Source organism: Protopterus annectens, chromosome 8.part0 (genome assembly GCF_019279795.1).
Source record: "Protopterus annectens isolate FY-2018-M chromosome 8.part0, PAN1.0, whole genome shotgun sequence".
Classification (NCBI taxonomy): domain Eukaryota; kingdom Metazoa; phylum Chordata; order Ceratodontiformes; family Protopteridae; genus Protopterus; species Protopterus annectens.
The window spans coordinates 146,247,291-146,266,940 of record NC_056741.1 but is presented as its reverse complement, the minus strand read 5'-3'; the positions used below and the strand labels follow the sequence as shown (position 1 = coordinate 146,266,940).

General features: G+C 37.7%; 1 protein-coding gene across 3 annotated transcripts in view; it reads left to right on the top strand.

Moving 5' to 3' along the window:
- The first annotated feature begins 11,277 nt into the window (after positions 1–11,277).
- PHC1 (polyhomeotic homolog 1) overlaps positions 11,278–19,650 on the top strand; it is a 1,492,233-nt gene continuing 1,483,860 nt past the window's right edge. Inside the window, exon 1 of one of the 3 annotated variants that reach the window (XM_044079657.1) lies at positions 11,278–11,882. The gene's annotated coding sequence lies outside the window, so the exon portion shown is untranslated. The remainder of the gene's footprint in view (positions 11,883–19,650) is intronic. The other 2 variants (XM_044079656.1, XM_044079655.1) reach the window with 2 other exon arrangements.

Here is a 19,650-nt window from a genome sequence, read left to right as displayed (position 1 = left end):
TTTAACATCGATTGGAAGTCCTGCAGTACCCCTCATCCCACCACCCACATTAATCTTTATGGCTTCTCTCAAGTCATTACCTCCCCTACAAGAATTAATAAAACCAACAACAAAGAAAGTATATTAGATTGAATTCTTACAAACTCTCCACATCTCACATACAAGGCAGGAACCCTCCCTGATGATCTAAGTGATCACTTACTCACTTATATCATCAGACACAAAATTAACATACCTAACCCTACTACATATCGTACAATCCGGACTAAAAAATTCTTCAACCCTGAACTTTTCCAGCTAGAACTCAAACACTGTGATTGGTCACCACTAAAAACACTCCCCCTAGATAAAGCAGTTGACTACTTTAATTCCACATTCTTATCCATCCTTGACCAACATGCCCCTGTACGCTCTATTAGAAGTAACATTAAACCTGCCCCATGCTCACCAAAGCAACTAGACAGAAAATTCTCCTCAGAAACAAATCTTGGTCAAAATGGCACACTACCAGGAATTCAACAGACCACCATACCTTTAGACAACTTAGAAATACTACTAAAAAAGCTATCCTGCTAGATAAAAAAAAAAACGTTTATATCCAACTACAACAAACTAACCAAAGAAATCCACAAAAAATTTGGTCCAGCATCAACAAACTCCTACACCCAGGCCAAACTATTACACCTATCCCACAAGGCTCTAACCAAGATAATCCAACACAAACTGCTAATGCCTTTAATTCTTTCTTTACAGATACCATTCAAACACTAGCTAAGCAATTATCTCCAACTTCCCTAATCTAACCACCTCTCCAACTTACCCTATTCCATTATTTCAGCTAAAACCTGTTCCTACATCCTTCATTTGCTCTCTTCTAGAAAAACTGAAACCTACTACCCCCTCTGCTGACCATCTACCTGCTGAATACCTGCAAAAAGGTGCCAAAGCCATAGCCCTCCCCATTTCCATACTTATAAACAGAACTATAACCAAAGGAAATATCCCATCTATCTGGAAAATCTCACACATCATCCCCCCTTCATAAAGGTGGTAACTCCATTGACATCTCAAACTATAGACCAATAGCCTTACTATCTCCAATGGCAAAAATAATGGAAAAATGTGTCCATAAGCAACTACTCACCCATCTAATTGATAATAACTTACTTGCCAACTGTCAACATGGATTTAGACCTAACCACAGCACCACCACAGCCCTTCTCTCCTTCACAGACTGTATAAATTCTAACCGTAATAACAATACCCTTTCCTCTTCTGTCTTCATTGATTTATCTAAGGCTTTTGATATGGTTAATCACCAGCTCATTATTGAAATACTTAAATCTCTTTCTCTTGATACTCTAGCATTACAATGGTTCAAATCCTACTTAGAGAATAGACAACAAGCAGTACTATGGGAAAGCAACCTATCTTCTCACCTCCCTATTTCCCTTGGTGTCCCCCAGGGCTCCATTTTAGGCCCACTGTTAGTTTCCATTTTCATTAATGACCTCCACCTAGCAATCCCACATACTACCTGCATTCAATATGCAGATGACTCCACCATTATTTGCTCAGCTAATACTCCTACTGAGCTACAATCCCTTACACAAAATGCATTTAATACAGTGGAACAATGGTTTTTAAACCATTGCCTTCTACTTAACCCTAAAAAAACTAAACTCCTACTTTTTACTCCTACTCGTAGGTCTGCCCCTCTTCACTTTACTCTTACATCCAACAATGGGACTCTCATATCTCCTGACACAACCACCAAACTTCTTGGAATAACCATAGATAATAATCTAAACTTTGACACTCATACTAACATCACTATAAAAACAGTAAATAATAAACTGGGATCCCTTTACAGAATCAAACCCTTCCTTACTCCTTCAACCAAAATCGCTATAGCTAGAACTCATTTAATCACTACCTTACTCTATGCCTCACCCATATACACCAATCTCTCAAAAAACAACCTAAACAAACTTGCTACTGCCTATCACTCCATTGCTAGATTTGCCACAGGATCTCCTTTCAAAACACATCACTGCAACAACCTAAAACAACTAGGATGGCTAGAGTTTCATAACCAGATACTATCTCAACAACTCACTATTATCCATAAGAGCTTGTACTACCCCACCTATACACCTATACTGACTACCCTCATTACCCCCTACAACAATCTTAAGAACCTACGCTCCTCTAATAAGCCACTTATTACTATCAACAAATCCAACAACTCAGCTGGAGATTCCCTGTTTTCTAACTCTGTAGGCAAACACTGGAACAGGCTTCCCTCTGAACTCCTATCTCTGACCTCCATAAGACTCTTTAAACTAAAAATAAAACAATTTCTCAGTACTCACTGGCTTTGTCCTTGTACTAACCCTGACTAACTGTCTTCTCTGCTCCTAACAAGAGTATATTCCACCTACTTACATCCTCTTGCTGCTTCCTATATATCTTTATTTCACTGTATCATATGATACATTTGTATAATTTATCAACTGTATATACTTTTTATCCTGCTTCCAATTGAAAACTACTAATTTGTTTTTATATGTATTGCATTGCATATCACCTCAGCATGAGCTAGGTATGCTTGTAATGACAACTGTACCTAATCTGTATGTCTGTAATCTGTTTAGACCCTTTTTAACTACCGCTATAATTCTTTGAATTTGAGACAATTATTACAGTCATATATTGTGTCTGTGTATGGCTGTAACTGCTTAGAGCTATTTTACTACTGTTATACTTCTTTGAACTTGTGATTATTTTTTACTGTATAAAATTATCTGTGTTGGAGCTTTTCTCCCCGGGCCTCTACTGAAAATGGATTTTATTCCAGTTAGACTAGCCCGGTCAACAAATGCAAAATAAAAATAAAATAAAATAAAAAAATAATCATAAAAGCTATGCTGACTGTCTCATAAGCCTATCCCTCTTTGTGGAATCTTAAAGGACTGTGCGAGGAAACAACTGCCTAGCATATACAGCTTCAGGTTAGGAAATCGCAAATTCACCCTGGTTAATCACCTTTGTCCCTCATGGATAGTGGAAGCATGTAAACATCCAAAATTCACTAGTTATAAACATCTATGGACACTAGTATGTACACTATACAAGGACTATATGTCTAGGCTTCATACAATCCTCACAGATCGCTAGCCTAATAAGAACCTATAAATCTGTGAATCTGTAAGCAAAAATCTGATAATGCCCCACACACAGAGAAAAAAAAATTTCTGGATTAATTCCTTATTTATCCCCAGTTCAACTTTGTAGATCACCACACAGGAAAAAATACATGTTTCTGTCACCACAGTCACATTCCCACAAATTAAAGAAGACAAAAAAAAAAAGATTTAGCAGTTATGTAAAGAAAAGTGCTTATCTTTCTTTAAGTATTCATAGCAGTGTGGCGAGAAAAGCATATCCCAGATGACTGGAGAAGAAGCATACTCATGCAACTGTACAAGAACAAAGGGGACATCCACAATTATGGGCAGTACAGAGGCATCAAACTATCAGAAGAGTGTAAGATGAGAGATGAGCAGTTCGGATTCAGATCAGGATGCAGCACAACTGACCAGATGTTTGCAGTGAGACAGATAGTTGAGAAGAAGCTAGAGATGAGGAAACAGTCCATCCGGGCATTACTAGACTTGGAGAAAGCAAATGACAAGGTCCCAAGAAAGCTGATCTGGGCAGTACTGTGGTGGTTTAAAGTCCCAGAAAGATTGGTAGAATTAGTGCAGGCTATGTACAAGGACCCAATGACTCAAGTATGAACAGTGTTCAGCCTCACAGAGGAGTTCCCAGTGGGAATTGGTGTACACCAAGGTTCAGCTGAGCCCACTGCTGTTCATACTGGTGACACACTACATTAGCAAACAGGTTGGTGGGGACAGATCAACAAAATTGCTGTATGCAGATGATGTGACATTACAGTCGGACTCTGAGCAAGAACTGCAGCAAAGGATAGGGGAATGGAATGCAATACTGAAGGCAAATGGGATGAACCTATGTACAGATAAGACAGTGGTAATGGCAGCAAACTGGGGAAATCAGAAGCTGAGAATTGAGATAGAAGGAAAGATAGTGAAACAGGTAAATAGCTTCAAGTAACTGGGAGGGGTGGGTGAGGAGAAAGGAAGTCTGAATGAAGAGGTCAAAGCTAGAATCAGGGGTGCTGCAGTCAAATGGCATAGAATCTCAGGTGTAGTTGATGACAGAAGAATGCCAAAGAATTGGAAAAGTAAGGTGTACAAAACAGTGGTGCAGCCAGTACTACTGTATGGTACAAAAACCTGGGCAATAAAGGCAAAGTAGATGAAGGAGCTAGAGGTGATGGAAATGGAAGTGCCTGAGAAGGGTGGTATGATGCACAATGTGGGAAAGAAGAAGAAATGACAACATAAGAGCAGAAGCCAAAGTAGTTCCAATTGCAGAAAAGATCAAACAGAAGAGATTATGGCAGTTCGGACTCATGCAGAAAAGCAGAAGACAATCTGGTGAAGAAGATTTGGGACAGACAGGAAGAAAGTGCAAGAGGAAACGAGGATTTCTAGCAAACAGGTGGATGGAATGTGTGAAAGATCTGCCACAGTCAGGCACGAGTCTCGAAGAAGGCAGAAGTGTGCAATTGAATCGAGAGAGATGGTGACAGTTAACGTGATACCGCGATCCTATGTAGAAAATAGGAAAAAGGGGGTAGTTGCTGCTGCTGCTGATGAGGTAAATGAAAGTGCTTAAACAGGTTCAGCAACATAACCACACATCATAACTTCAGTTTTAGTAATGCTTATTTATAATAAAATGCAAAATATTAATTTAAAAACAAAACTCATTTTATTACTGAAAGGACACATACATAGTGGCAAAATCAAGGCACAATTAAGCAACAACTGACCAGATTTTTGTCTCGCATTTTTGGTCTATTACTAATAAAATGTGTGGTTTTCTATCAAATAATGGGATGAAGCCACTAAATAATGCATTCATTTGAGTTTAAGACTTCATATCCTTCAGAAAATGCACGTTTACACAAATCCTGTTATGCATAACCTGGTTGTAAGAGTAATATTTGAAAAAGTGTCCCTATTTTGGAGCCTTTGTCCCACTTTTATTTATGGCTTTGTCCAGATTTCTTGACAGACATTTGCATTTTCAGATTTTATACCCTTCAGAAAATATATGGTAGTACCCAACCTGTTATTCTATTAACTAAGTTTGTGAAAGTAATATTTCACAAAAACAATAGGATATAATATCATGAGGCTAGGCAGAACAGGTAAAAAAGGGGGAGGTGCAATTGTCTACAAAAATACATTTCTTATGCAACCCCTGCCAACTTCTCCTCCTAAACTTAATACCACTGAAATCATAGGCTCCCTGCTACAAATAAACAAGAAAAAGAGCATCAACATTCTCTGTGCATATATACCCCAGGGAATAACTCATCAATAATTGAGGAGATGCTGCAATGGATAAAAGACACCCTCCCAAAAGAAACCATTCTTCTGGGAGACCTGAATACTTATTGGCTAGCCTGCAACTCCAAAAACCCCACCAACGACATAAAACTATACAGGTTCTCCCAACTTATTTCAGAACCTACTAGAATTGATAAGATATCTCAAAAAGAATCTATACTAGACTGGACCCTAGTGAACTACCCAGAAACAAAACTACCAAACTGGCTGCCTACCAGACAGCCTTAGTGACCACCTACCAACCTTCCTCCTAAGAAAACGTACTAACATACCCAAACCTACAATCCTTAGACAAGTCAGAAATACTCACAAAGTAAACTCTGCCGAACTCAACAACTTATTTCAAAACTGCAACTGGGAACCACTACGCTCCCTCAACTTGGACTTAGCAGTAGATTATTTTAATACTACATATAGAAACAGACAACTGGTGCCAGAGCCATGGCCTCAAGCTAAATGCCAAAAAGTGTATAGTCATCCCCTTTGGCAAAAACAAAGTGCCCACAAATTACCACATAGGTGGTAATCCATTAAGTACGGAAGAAGTAATTTGGGACCTCGGGACCCAAGTTGATAGCAATCTCTCATTTGACAGCCACGTGGCCAACGTGGTTAGAAAAACATTTTATATAGCCCACCTAATCATGAAGGGATTCACATCTAGATCAGGGGAGGTCATCGTGCCTCTTTACTCATCCCTCATCAGGCCCATAATTGAGTACAATGCCCCTTTTGGGATGTACCTTACCAGACACCTGCAGCAACTGGAAAGACCCCAAAAGTACCTCACCAAGAGGATCAAAGGGCTCAAACAGATGCCATATGCTTCCCGATTAAAGAAACTCCAGCTCTACTCAGTGGCATACCGCCTGCTCAGAGGCGATCTGTGCCTGAAGTATAAAGCCATGTCCAACCCGGAATTAATGGACATGCTGCACCTCAGAAAATCCAAATCCCATCGAGCTACGCGCTCGAGAGACTTGAACCTCAGCACTGAAATAAATAGGACATGCTGGAGGGACAGATTCATAACCCAGAGGCTCCCTTCACTCTGGAATAAAATCCCAGTCCAGGTTAGGCAGAGTCCCTCATTGATTCTCTTCAAGAGGAATCTTGATGAGTGGATGGGAGATAGTAGGTTTACCCTGGGTATCACTTCTGTGTCACTGTTAGATAGAGGCACAGTATACTAACCTTGAAAAAGGGCATAGCAAAATTCATTTAAAATGGGTGGCGAAAGCCAAACACACTCTGGCTAGGCTTATAAATGCCCTAGGGCAGATAGCCTAGTATGAACCTATGAACATTCACTAAGATCCTAGACCAAATAGCCCCCTTAAGAACAATTAGGACTAAGCTTCACTCAGCTCCATGGCTTACCAAGTCCACTACAGCCCTTCTAAAATCCAGAGACAATGCCTGGAAAACTTGGAAGAAAGACAACACAATTCTTTCCAAACAAAACTATAAAAGTCTTAGGAACCAGGTCAAACAACAAACCAAAATTGATAAGCAAAACTACTACCTAAACATCCAAAATAAACATGCTAATAACCCTCAAAAATTCTAGCATGCAAGTAACACCCTGTTAAGCCAGGAAAAACCAGCACACCTACTCCCACCTCAACCTCCACAAATGCAGATAGTGAGATAGCCTCCAAATTCAACCAACACTTTACTGAATCTATTATCTCTCTATCTACTCAACTATCCAATAATAACTACACTCCCATGCCAACAGCCCCCAAACACTATTCTACCCTCACTTTCTCCACGGTCCAAACCTCTACAATAAAGAAATACCTCCTAAAACTGAAACCCAACTACTCTTGCAGCAGATGGCTTGCCAGCACATTTCCTAAAAATGGCTGCAAACTCAATATGTTACCCAGTCTCAATCCTTATTAACTGATCTATACAAGAATCATACATCCCTCGCATTTGGAAAATATCTTACATTATTTCCCTTCATAAGGGCGGAACCTCTTATGATTTTACCAACTACTGCCCCATAGCCATCCTATCTCCCCTATCAAAGATACTAGAAAAATGCATACACTCCCAAGTTATGCATTTCCTAACATCAAACAATCTCCACTCCCCTACACAACACGGTTTCCGCTCACACCACAGCCCTTCTCTCCTTCACACACTTAGTAAACCAGCATAGAAACAACAACATATTTGTATCTGCTATATTTCTTGACCTCTCAAAGGCATTCAACATGGTTTCCGACACCATTCTAATAGACACTCTAACCTCTCTAGCATTAACAAAAATTACCTTTGAGCACCAACAAGCTGTCCAGTGGCAAGGAGTCTTATCACCCCTACTCCCATCCACAACTGGTGTTCCCCAAGGCTCTATATTGGGCCCACTACTCTTTTCTATCTTTACTAACAACCTATACAACTCTACCCAGCAGGCCAACCTAATCCAGTATGCAGATGATGCCACCCTAATCTGCTCAGCCTCATCACTTCCCATCCTTCAGCAGCTCACCCAGGAATCTCTTACCTCAGTAGAAAAGTGGATCTCTAATATTCAACTCATCCTAAATCCTAACAAAACAAAACTACTTATATTCTCCCCAAACAAATCTAAAACCTGACCAATACCTTTCTCTATCTCTTCCAGTAATGGTACTGTCATTTCTCCCTCCATCCACACCAAGCTCCTTGGCATAGAAATGACAAAAACCTCCACTTTGACATTCACATTTCACAAACTAAAAAAGGTGCACAAAAAATGGGCTCCCTATATAGACAAAGAAATTATCTAACAGACCATGCTAAAATCACCCTAGCTCAAACCCACCTTCTATCTACACTACTCTATGCAGCCCCAGTTCTCACTCATATCAGGACATCCGAACTGGTCAAACTCGAGTCTTGCTATAACAAAACTGCCAAGTTCACTACAAACTCCCCTTTCAGAACCCACCACTGCCTACCACTTAGGGAACTCCAGTGGCTTAAACTCCCATACCTTTTATCACCAACTTATTATAGCCTACAACACCCTAAAACAACCTGACAAAACTCCCGCACTGAAGCAACTGCTGACCAACTACACCCCAAATTGCCCACTGCGCTCAGCCACTAAACCACTTCTCACTGTTACCACCGCTAACAACACAGCCAGCAAAGCCTTATTCTCACACACTATAGCTAAAATTTGGAATAATCTCCCCTCACCCATAACTGCCACAGCTAACCCCAACCAATTCAAAAAGATCCTTAAGGCCCATCTCGTACACTCCTGGCTTTGTCCATGTGTCACATAGTCCAAAACTCTAATCCCTCTATACTATCCCTACCACTATTGCTTTTTGTCCAGTTAGCAAGACTTCCACTAATGCATAACTCCCAAACATAGAGTTATATACAATGTATTCTCTACCTGTTTGTGCTTTACAAACAGAATGTATATATGTAAATAGATATAAACTGAATAGTCACTAGGGCCTTCCATCTCTCACCAGACTAAACAAGTAGAATAAAAGCATGTACCTCACTTTGTACACTATCTGCATGGTAGTCAAATACCTTTTGAATGTATATACTGCTGTGATGTCCTATCTGTCTTGTGGAACTTCTCTATCTCACTTGATACGAAATGTAGAAGGTCAATTTATAGGACTCTCTTTCTATATAACTCTCTCTCTGAATACTGAATGTCTTCCTTCACTTTGTATAATATTTTAAATCTGCACTGCTGTGATGCATTACTTGTTGTATATAAATGTTACAATGTCCTTTTTTGTTATGTAACGGAGCTTTTCTCGCCGGGCCTCCGCTGAAAACGGACAACGTCCAGTCGGACTTTCCCAGTTAACAAAAACTAAATAAAAAAAATATATAAAAACTGGCCCTGTTTTGGGGCCTTTGTCCTAATTTTATGTATGGCTTTGTTTCTTGCTCTAAGAGGTTGAGAAGTAAATGAAAAGGATAATCTTTTCTTATTTAGATGAAAAGGATAAATAATAAATAAATAAAAGGTTCAATGAATTTAATACAAAAATATAATAATATTTTATTTAGATGAAATGGCTCGATAAATAAAAATACATAAAATTTACTTTTCGCGCAACTCCAACTCAGATTTTCAGTCGCATGCGCGAATCATATTTTACTTAGATGAAAAGGATAATCGTTTCTTATTTACATTAAAAGAATCGATGAGTATAATGCAGAAAATGTAATGGTATCTTAAGATATATAAGTGAAAGATTTATATTTTCTCGCAAGTCCGTATTAACTCCCTTTCCCAAACAGGTAACACTGCCCCTTTTCTGCCCCATGATGTCGAATGTGATGTAAGCAAGGGCCCTTTAGCCGTGACCCTGGAGGCATGTTTAGGGTAGGATCTGCTACTGCGCATCCTCCGAGGTACATGTTATCTAATATTATACCATGGCATTCTTGTTTGGAATGCTACCAGCCCCCTAAGGGGTAATTTCCAAGTGTAGTAACTCGCAGGATGCGCAGTAGCAGATCCCGCCCCGAACACACCAACTGGCCAAGCGCATATGAATTATTTATTTGGCTCCTGCCTTACAATCAAACGTGTACAAACAATATTTTGGATTGTAGCATTAATATGAAGCATTTTACAGAAACAAATGCACACACAGAAAACGTTTGCCACACCTACTATGTCAGATTGTCATAACCTATCCTCTCCGATCTCCTGATGCATTGTATTTTGATGATGCTTAGGTACACACTTGAGTCAAACAACCATGCTTGAAAAAAGAGTTAAAATGCATACTAAAACAATGAATGTACAGTACAGCTGGGGCTGAAAAAAGTTACCACTGAACTGTCAGTATACTGGGTTAACCAAGTAATTAAAACTGTAAAGAATTAGACAAAAATGAATATATGAGCCATTCCCAAATACAAAACAAAATCATATTTGTTCAGTTTTATAGTCAATGACTCGTGTGGTGCACTAATACAGAATAGTACCCCTTAAAGCCATGACCCATACACAAGGCAAAACTGCAGTTGCAGGTATGTATTATACATTTAACAGTTGGGTACAGTTTAAAATCTGCATTAAATAAACCATTAACCCACAAGACACAGTACTGGCACAGATAATAATCAGAATAAACACTTCTAAAGGATGTAGTTTGACTGATCTTTTTCTTAAATGTTATTTCTGAACTGCATTTGGTAAAAGTTGTAGTGTCGCAATGTTTCATAGTCAAAGCCAAAACAATATCAGAGCTGCGCAGGATTTATTTATCTTCAAAGCATGCACATTACTGGAGGTTTTATACTTAAGGTTTGGTGTTGTAAAGTAATATTGCCTCCTTTTTTTCTTTGAAATATTCAGCATCAGAACTTTGACTAATAAAATTCAGAAATTATATTTTTTCAGTGTTCCTCTTTTAACTGTCCTGTGACCGCTTTATTGATTTGAACGTGCTATTATTAGAGCGGTGTCATTAAAAAAACGTTAAAGTGTGATTGGGACTAGCTTGTTTTAAATTTGTTGACACCTTGTACTTTTTATAGCGCGGGAGTGGCTATATGCCTGTTTTACTGATCTTAAATAATTAATAAAATTACCGATGCTGCATAATGCAGTTTACTGAACTTTTCTGAACTACAGTAACTTATCATGTCACCGACGCTCCACGGTAGTTCACCTGCCAATCGTGTACGGTCACCCTGCCAATCATGTACGTTGCGCCCACTCCACGCCCAAAGCTGCGCGGAACAGAGTGCGAGGTACTTCCCTTGGAGATTACCCAGTAAGGTCCTTCCTTCTTTGAACATATTCAACTCAAACCCGACGACGTGTAAAGTGAAAAAAATCCAGCAACTAATCAGAAGGGAAATGTAAAACTGAATTTGACATACAAGCCTAGACGGGATTTCAAAAATCACCGAAGAATATCACCTATATTATTACGTGCCCTGGACGAAGCGTTTTTGCTTTCTCTGAGGACTTGATGCATGTGTTCCCAGCATCATATTTCATGTAACAAAAAATAGCAGAAAACAATAACATCAGGTTCAGAATTGTATACACCATACCAAGTAATATAAATATTGGGAGTGGCTTACTAAATACACCGTGCAGACGTTATCCTATCCTGTATATTATACAAGCCCTACAACTTCAGACTGACTTTTGTTTCTATCCATGGGGGATATGTTTATGTGGTACGACTATCTCCAGGAAATGCAGTGTGGGGTGAGCGGAAGTAGTACGGCAGCAGAAAAATAGTGTACACAGTTAGAACAAACAGAGAAAGACTAATACTGGGGAAGCAGTCGCGGTTACCGCGCTGCGATACCCGGGATTTTAGCGGTAAGAGGGGGTTATTGTTAAAAGGAATTGCAAAGACCATGAAAGTAAGTTAAAATCAGAATATAGCGGTAAATGCTTATGAATTATTGACATTAAGAAAAACGCGATTAAGCCCCGCCTACTTTCCCAGAGGGTACTTCGTGTGATTGTTCTTAATAAAATAATAGTTGGTATACGGGGAGAGAAATACTGTATTTCTTTCAACCTTACTGCTAGCATTATGAATTGTTTATGTCATTTATTGAGGGCATTATGTCCCCCCCGGCAGGTTTTTTTTTGGAAATATCTGATGGGTTTATGGCATCTGTCAGCATGCCCGTGTTAGGGTACTGCAGTAGTTAATAATTTGAGCATGAACTGAACATTTTTTGATTGTCTGAAAACTGTTGTACGGTGCTGGTTGAAGGGTTTATTCAGTTGTTTTGTGCAATGCCTGATGATTACCAGTAACGAGTAAGTTATTAAAGTGTTTGGACACATAAGCTGATTTAAGTATACTTCTCTCTGCACTTTATTGTTTGACTAGAATGTATTTGTTTCTTTGAATATTGTGGTCTCTGTCTTTCTGCAGACGAATTGTTAGAAGTGTGAAAAGTATAGCCATCTGGGTAAATTGCAGATTGTTTCTCTTTTTTTGAATTTCTATATTAACTCTTAGCGGTGGGGTCTGTTTGCTTTATATTCAGTGTTACTCACATTTCTGTGAATCATTTCTGCTCAATATATGAGCTGCTGGCTGGCTGTGATTTACCTGGGAAAATCAACTGGACATGCAAGCTGATTTAAGTATACTTCTCTCTGCACTTTATCGTTTAAGATTTGTATACATTTGTTTCATTGAATATTGTGGTATTTGTTATTCTGCAGTTTGTCTGCCAGATTGCCACCCTCCCTGTTCTTGTTGTGTTGTTAATCTTGGTGTCTTTGGAATTCTCCGCCCCTGCTGTAAATTTGTTTTTTGACTCCACTCCTGGACCCATTTCATTTGGTCACTCAACTGAGTACAGTGAGATCATATTTTGATTTCAGACACTCCTACCAGTCCCATCTCTTCTGTGTACAGAGAGAGCACTTGGAACGACAACCCCTATAATCTCTTAATGTGCTCTGTTTCCTCCCTGTCCACAAAAAAAAAAAAAAATACTTGTACTTTATTCAGCTGTTCTTACTTAACTGTCTTCTACCGTATTATCTTAGTTTGTTGTTCTGTGTGCTCTCAGGTGTACAAGTGCTGTTATTCTGCATTCTTCATTGTGAGTGCTGCACTGAACTTACTCGTTATGCAGAATATAGTAATTATCTTGAATGGCTTTTTAATTAGTTGCCATCATATTAAAATGCTACATATTTCTTGACAAGAAGAGAAATTCAGTTACAACAAGCATAAGTACCATAGTTCAAAGCAGCTAAAGCCATCTGGTCATACTCCTTTCTCAGCTGTACTGAAATATAGTAACATGTACTTACTACCTGAAAGTTTCATACTGAAATCTTGAAGGCGATTGAGCTGTAGTGTTTTATATACAAGTGGAGATTTATGTCTTCACTGTCACAGTCTGAGATTTTACATTATTCTCTGTTTTCATTGTGTGTGTTGTGTTTGCTTAGAATGCAAAGTGTGATAATGGAAAATAATACTTTTTTATTGAAATGTTATAATACAAGAAGTAAAAATATAATTCATTAGTAACTTTCATTTTCTTTTCTCTTATGGATGTGAGTGTAACATGACTTGGTACAGTGTCTTGTTTTCAAACTGCTGTGAAGTGGTGCAGTGAAATTCAGCAGTGAGCTGCACTGAAATCCCTAAGGGTAGAATAGCAGTTCTAAACTTCATGCATTTTCTACATGAACACTCCCGTTAATCTGACCTAACTTTTTCTCACTGAAATGTCAAGGATGTACTTGAGGTGTAGCCTGTTATGCATATAGATACATTATGTCGTATGATTGCATGGCCACGGTTTCATATTTTGTACTGTACTCTGTCTCCATGTTGTGAAATTTTCCTTAGTATTCAGAATACACTACAGTAATGATGTGGAGTGCTTCTTTACTGAGCATACCAGAAATATAAATGTTAATATTTCACCTGGAAAAATTATTTTCATTTGTAATATTCTGTGCCTACAGTGCCCTGCTTTCAAACAGCTAGTGATGGAGTCATTCAGCATTGAACTGTGCTGTAGTTTCTTGGAGTAAAATAGTAGTTTTATGTGCTTCATGCGGGTTTTGAAAAAGTTGCGTAACTAGACGGATGAAAACACTTACCTGATTTTTTGTGTTGTTGAATAAAGTGTGGTTTTTATTGCTTAACTTAAGCCTCAAGGTGATCACTGAGTGGAATTATGGTTTATGTGCCTCCTGTATCTGAGGATCCAGTTGGTATTGCTTGAAAATGTCATAATGAAATATTGGCCCTTTATGCATGTCCATATGCAGGTGCCCATATGTCCTCACTTTCACAGTCTGGATTTTTGAAGTATTCTCCATTTTCCTTGGGGTGGTGTGATGAACTGTTCAGTATGCAGAATAAAAAGGGATTTGGAATACTTCTTTACTGAGTTCCCAGTACATCAGAAGTAAAAATCATCACTGTCATCGTATGACATTTTATATTATTTTCTGTTTCCATTGTATTGACCTTATGCTCAGTATGCACACTACAGTAATGGCCCAGAGTGATTCTTTATAAAGTTGGTAATGCTTAACCTTTTGGACCAGAAGTAATGTGTATGTATGTGTGTGTGTATATGTGGATATATATATATATATATATATATATATATATATATATATATATATAATCTCTCTCTCTCTATATATATATATATATATATATATATATATATATATATATATATATATATATATATATATATATATAAAATATCTCTCTCTCTCTCTCTCTCTATATATATATATATATATATATATATATATATATATATATATAAAATATCTCTCTCTCTCTCTATATATATATATATATATATATATATATATATATATATATATAAAATATCTCTCTCTCTATATATATATATATATATATATATATATATATATATATATATATATATAAAATCTCTCTCTCTCTCTATATATATATATATATATATATATATATATATAAAATCTCTCTCTCTCTCTCTCTATATATATATATATATATATATATATATATAAATCTCTCTCTCTCTCTCTCTCTCTATATATATATATATATATATATATATATAATATAATTTTTTTCCTTCCCTGTAGTTACTAGTTATATAATTTTTTTCCTTCCCTGTAGTTACTAGTTATTTTTTACTTAGTTTTACAGTTGAAGTCCTTTCTCCACTACGCCTCTAGAGGGCAGCAGAACACAGCGTCTGATAGCATTTAATGCACTTCGGAGCTTTTGCCCTGGATCTCTGTGCCGCCTGTTGCTAACTCTCTAGTCTAGGCATTAATTCTACCCATGAGATCTTACAGTAGACTCCACTTTACAAAGTAAGAGTTTGCTGGATTTGTGTTAACTTTATTTTTATATTCCCACAATAAGGTGTTTCTTACCTTAACTTTGTATATTAACTTTAGTAGTAATCTTATTATTAAGTTCCCATAATAAGGTGTTTTTCTACCTAGCTAAGAGACATCAGTGCTTAGCTTCACTGAAAGGCCTGATTGGCTTCGCACACTCTACTAATTGTCTCTGCCCCGCTTCGCTCCCCTACCCTACCCCCATATCCTGCCTCGCTCCCCTACCCTACCCCCATATCACACCCACCCCTAGTGGTCCTACAATTATATGTCCTTCACCACACCCCCTCCCTGAAACAACCTATCCTAACCAACTACCAATTAATACAACTCCACCTCATCGCACCTATTCTACTTTTTCTACAGCCTTCTCTTATACTATCTTACCTTACTCATATACTTGCAGCTATTTCTTCCCAGAAAAGACTATACCTTACCTATAATTCATAGTGTAGTTATATCCTAACTCTGTCTCTGTAGGGTTCCTTAACTCTTCTTAGCAGTATGTCTTCTAAAACTAAAAGTACCCTACCTAAAACTCCTACAACTAAAAGCAGCTTAGCCAAGCTAATACTCATATCCATACCTACTCTAGTTCTCACATTGTCCTATCTCCTTACCTCCTATGAAAAAGTAAATAATTACCACATCGATTACTCTCTCAAACAAACAGCCATTGATTTTACTACCCAAAAATTGACTCATTTAAACATCACATCCACCTCTAACTTACCTGCTAGCCAAATACCATTGACTTGCACATATTAAATTCAATAATCCAACTTTAAGGAGACTGAAATATCTAACCAGCTTCTCCTGTAAACCATCCTTACAATTTAAAACTCCAACCCTAAAAGATGGTAACATACATCCTAACCCAGGACCAACTAATACCTCTGGTAAAACAAGTCATATTATCACAAACTCCACCCTTCCAACCCTAACCACTGACTCTAATGCCTTACATATAGGACATCTTAATATCCGCAGTATTAACAACAAGGTTGCCCATCTCCATGCTCTCCTTGAAAATCACTCCTTTGACATTTTCTGTCTAACTGAAACTTGGTTGAAACCTTGTACTAAAGATAATGAAATAATTCCCCCAGGTTACAATATACTTAGACACATAAAGGTGGGGGAGTAGCACTGCTGTTTAAGACTGGACTACAAATCTCCTCAGTACCCTCTAACCCACTACAGGATACTAAGGCTGAACTCCTTATTTCTAAACTGCAATTAATCCCAAACAAATCAATCTATATTGTCTGTATCTATCTACCTCCTGGAAATAATTCTACCATAATAGAAAATATCCTTAGTTGGGTATTTTCTACTTATCCACAAGAAACTATCATATTAGGAGATTTTAACTATGACTGGTTCTCAATCAATACAGACAACACTTCCTCACACATTAATCTTCATGGCTTTACTCAGACAATAAACACCACCACTAGAATCAATAAACCTAACAACAAATAAAGTATATTAGATTGGATTCTTATTAACAAACAACAACAAACTTATTTAATAGGTACTTTGCTTGATGTAAGCGACCATACTTTAACTTGCATCATAAGACAAAAGAGTGATATTACTAACACCCTAACCTATAGGATCTCACGAAGTAATAAACACTTTAACCTATTTTTATTCAAAACTGAACTAAATGCCTGCAACTGGAGCCCTCTAAAAATTCTCCCACTTGAAGATGCTGTTAAATATTTCAATGCCAAATTCTTAACAATCCTTGATAAACATGCACCAAAACGATCTATTAGAGTTAAATCTAAGTCTGCCCCCTGGCTGACTAAAGAAACAAGACAAAAATTATTACTTGGAAACAAATCGTGGGCAAAGTGGAGAGCTACCAAGTCAACCTCTGATCAACAAACCTTTAGACAGTTAAGAAATGGTACTAAAAAAGCCATACTTGCAGACAAAAAGAACTACTATTGTAAATTGCAGCAAATACATCACAATAACCCCCAAAGGTTCTGGTCAACCTTAAATAGACTACTACACCCAGGCCAGACTAGTACACCTCCCCCCTTAGGGGCTGAAAAGAATACATCACATGATACTGCTAATGCCTTTAATACCTTTTTTACTGATACCATTAATTCACTAGCCTGTCACCTTTCCATAGACAAGTCTAACCTCCCTAGCTACACATCTTCAAATCTCCCTATATTCCAACTACAACCCATCTCTACCACCTTTATCCAAAAACTTAAACCCTGCACCCCCTCTGCTGATCAACTACCATCAGAATACCTTTAAAAAGCAGCTGATGCAGTTGCCTATCCCATATCCATCCTTATAAATAGAAACATCATTGAAGAAACCATCCCTGTTATCTGGAAAATCTCCCACATTATCCCCTTACATAAAGGAGGTAACTCTAATGAGTATTCTAACTACAGGCCTATAGCACTCATCACCCTTAGCAAAAATTATGGAGAAATGTATTCACTATCAGTTAATGGACCACTTAACTCAACATAACTTACTAGCGAACTGCCAGCACGGATTTAGGCCATTTCATAGTACCACCACTGCTCTCCTATCCTTTACTGATTTCATCAATAAAAACCGCAACAAAAATATCCTCTCATCAGCACTCTTTATAGACCTGTCAAAAGCCTTTGATATGGTTAACCATCCCCTGCTCATAAAAAACATAGAATCTCTTTCTTTAGACCTCAAGGCTGTTCACGGGTTCACTTCCTACCTCAGCAACAGGCAGTTCTCTGGGATAACAAACTTTCATCTCTTCTGCCAGTCTCTCTCGGTGTCCCCCAGGGCTCCATTCTAGGACCTCTTCTTTTCTCCTTATTCATGAACGACCTACAAGTAGCTATACCTCAAGCTACATGCATACAATATGCAGATGATTCTACACTCATATGTTCTGCTGAAACCATATCTGAAGTACAAACACTAACACAGAATGTATTTAACACAGTTGAGGCATGGTTCTTAAAACGCTGCCTCCTTTTGAATGCCAAAAAAAAACCAAACTCCTGCTCTTTAAGCCTACTATTAAGTCCTCCCCAATAGAATTCACTATCTTATCCAAAAATGGCACCCATATATCCCCTGATTCTACCACCAAGCTGTTAGGTATCACTATAGACAATAACCTCACTTTGATAATCACATTAATAATACTATTAAAACCGTAAATAGAAAACTGGGCTCCTTCTACAGAATTAAAACCTTCTTAACTCCAACAGCCAAAGCTACACTTGCTCACTCTCATCTTATTTCTACTCTTCTCTATGCTTCACCCATATACACTAACCTAAAGAAAAATAATCTCTCTAAACTAGCTAACACATACAATAGTATTGCTAGGTTTGCTACTGGGAACCAATTTAGAACTCACCACTGTCAGAACCTACAGCAACTACACTGGTTTGAACTAAAAAACATGTTGATAACTTTCCCAACTCACCTTTGCCCATAGGATATTTTACCAACCTAATAACACACCCATACTTTCTAACCTTATTACCCCTTATACTAACCTAAATTCCTTACGCTCTTCAAGTAAATTTCTAGTGAGGTTAACTAAGTCTAACAACATTGCTGGTGACTCCCTATTCTCCAATACCATCGGTAAATATTGGAATCTCCTACCTACTGCTCTAACTTCCATTTCCTCTTTAAACAAAAGCTTAAAAAACACCTTAAAACACACTGGTTATGCCCATGCATCAATCCTGACTAATCTAGTGATTCCACTAATTTTCTTTTTATAACACCTTCTTTCATTACTCTCTTCTGCTTACCCATTGAGAAGCTTCTCTCATAAACACCTTTTACAAGTAGTAACTATTACAAACTATTAAAGAACTTTGGATGTGAAAGTAATTTCCTGAATGTACTTTATACTTTCCGCAAATGTTTTACTGTTACAGAACCTTTCTATCTTGTATTTCTGTAACAGAACTTAATGGTGATGTCCTGTCTAGTATGTAAGTATCATTTGTGTAATGTAGTCTAGAATCATGTTTTGCCTGCTACTTTTTTATATATAATGTAACTGTGTTTGTCTCTATGTGGAGCTTTTCTCCCCGGGCCTCTGCTGAAAATGGAAATACATCCAGTCGGACCAGCCCAGTAAACAAATGTAAAATAAAATAAATAAATAATAGAAATATGTGTGTGTGTGTGTGTGTGTGTGTGTGTGTGTGTATATATATATATATATATATATATATATATATATATATTTATGTGTGTTTATGTGTGTGTATGTGTGTGTGGTTT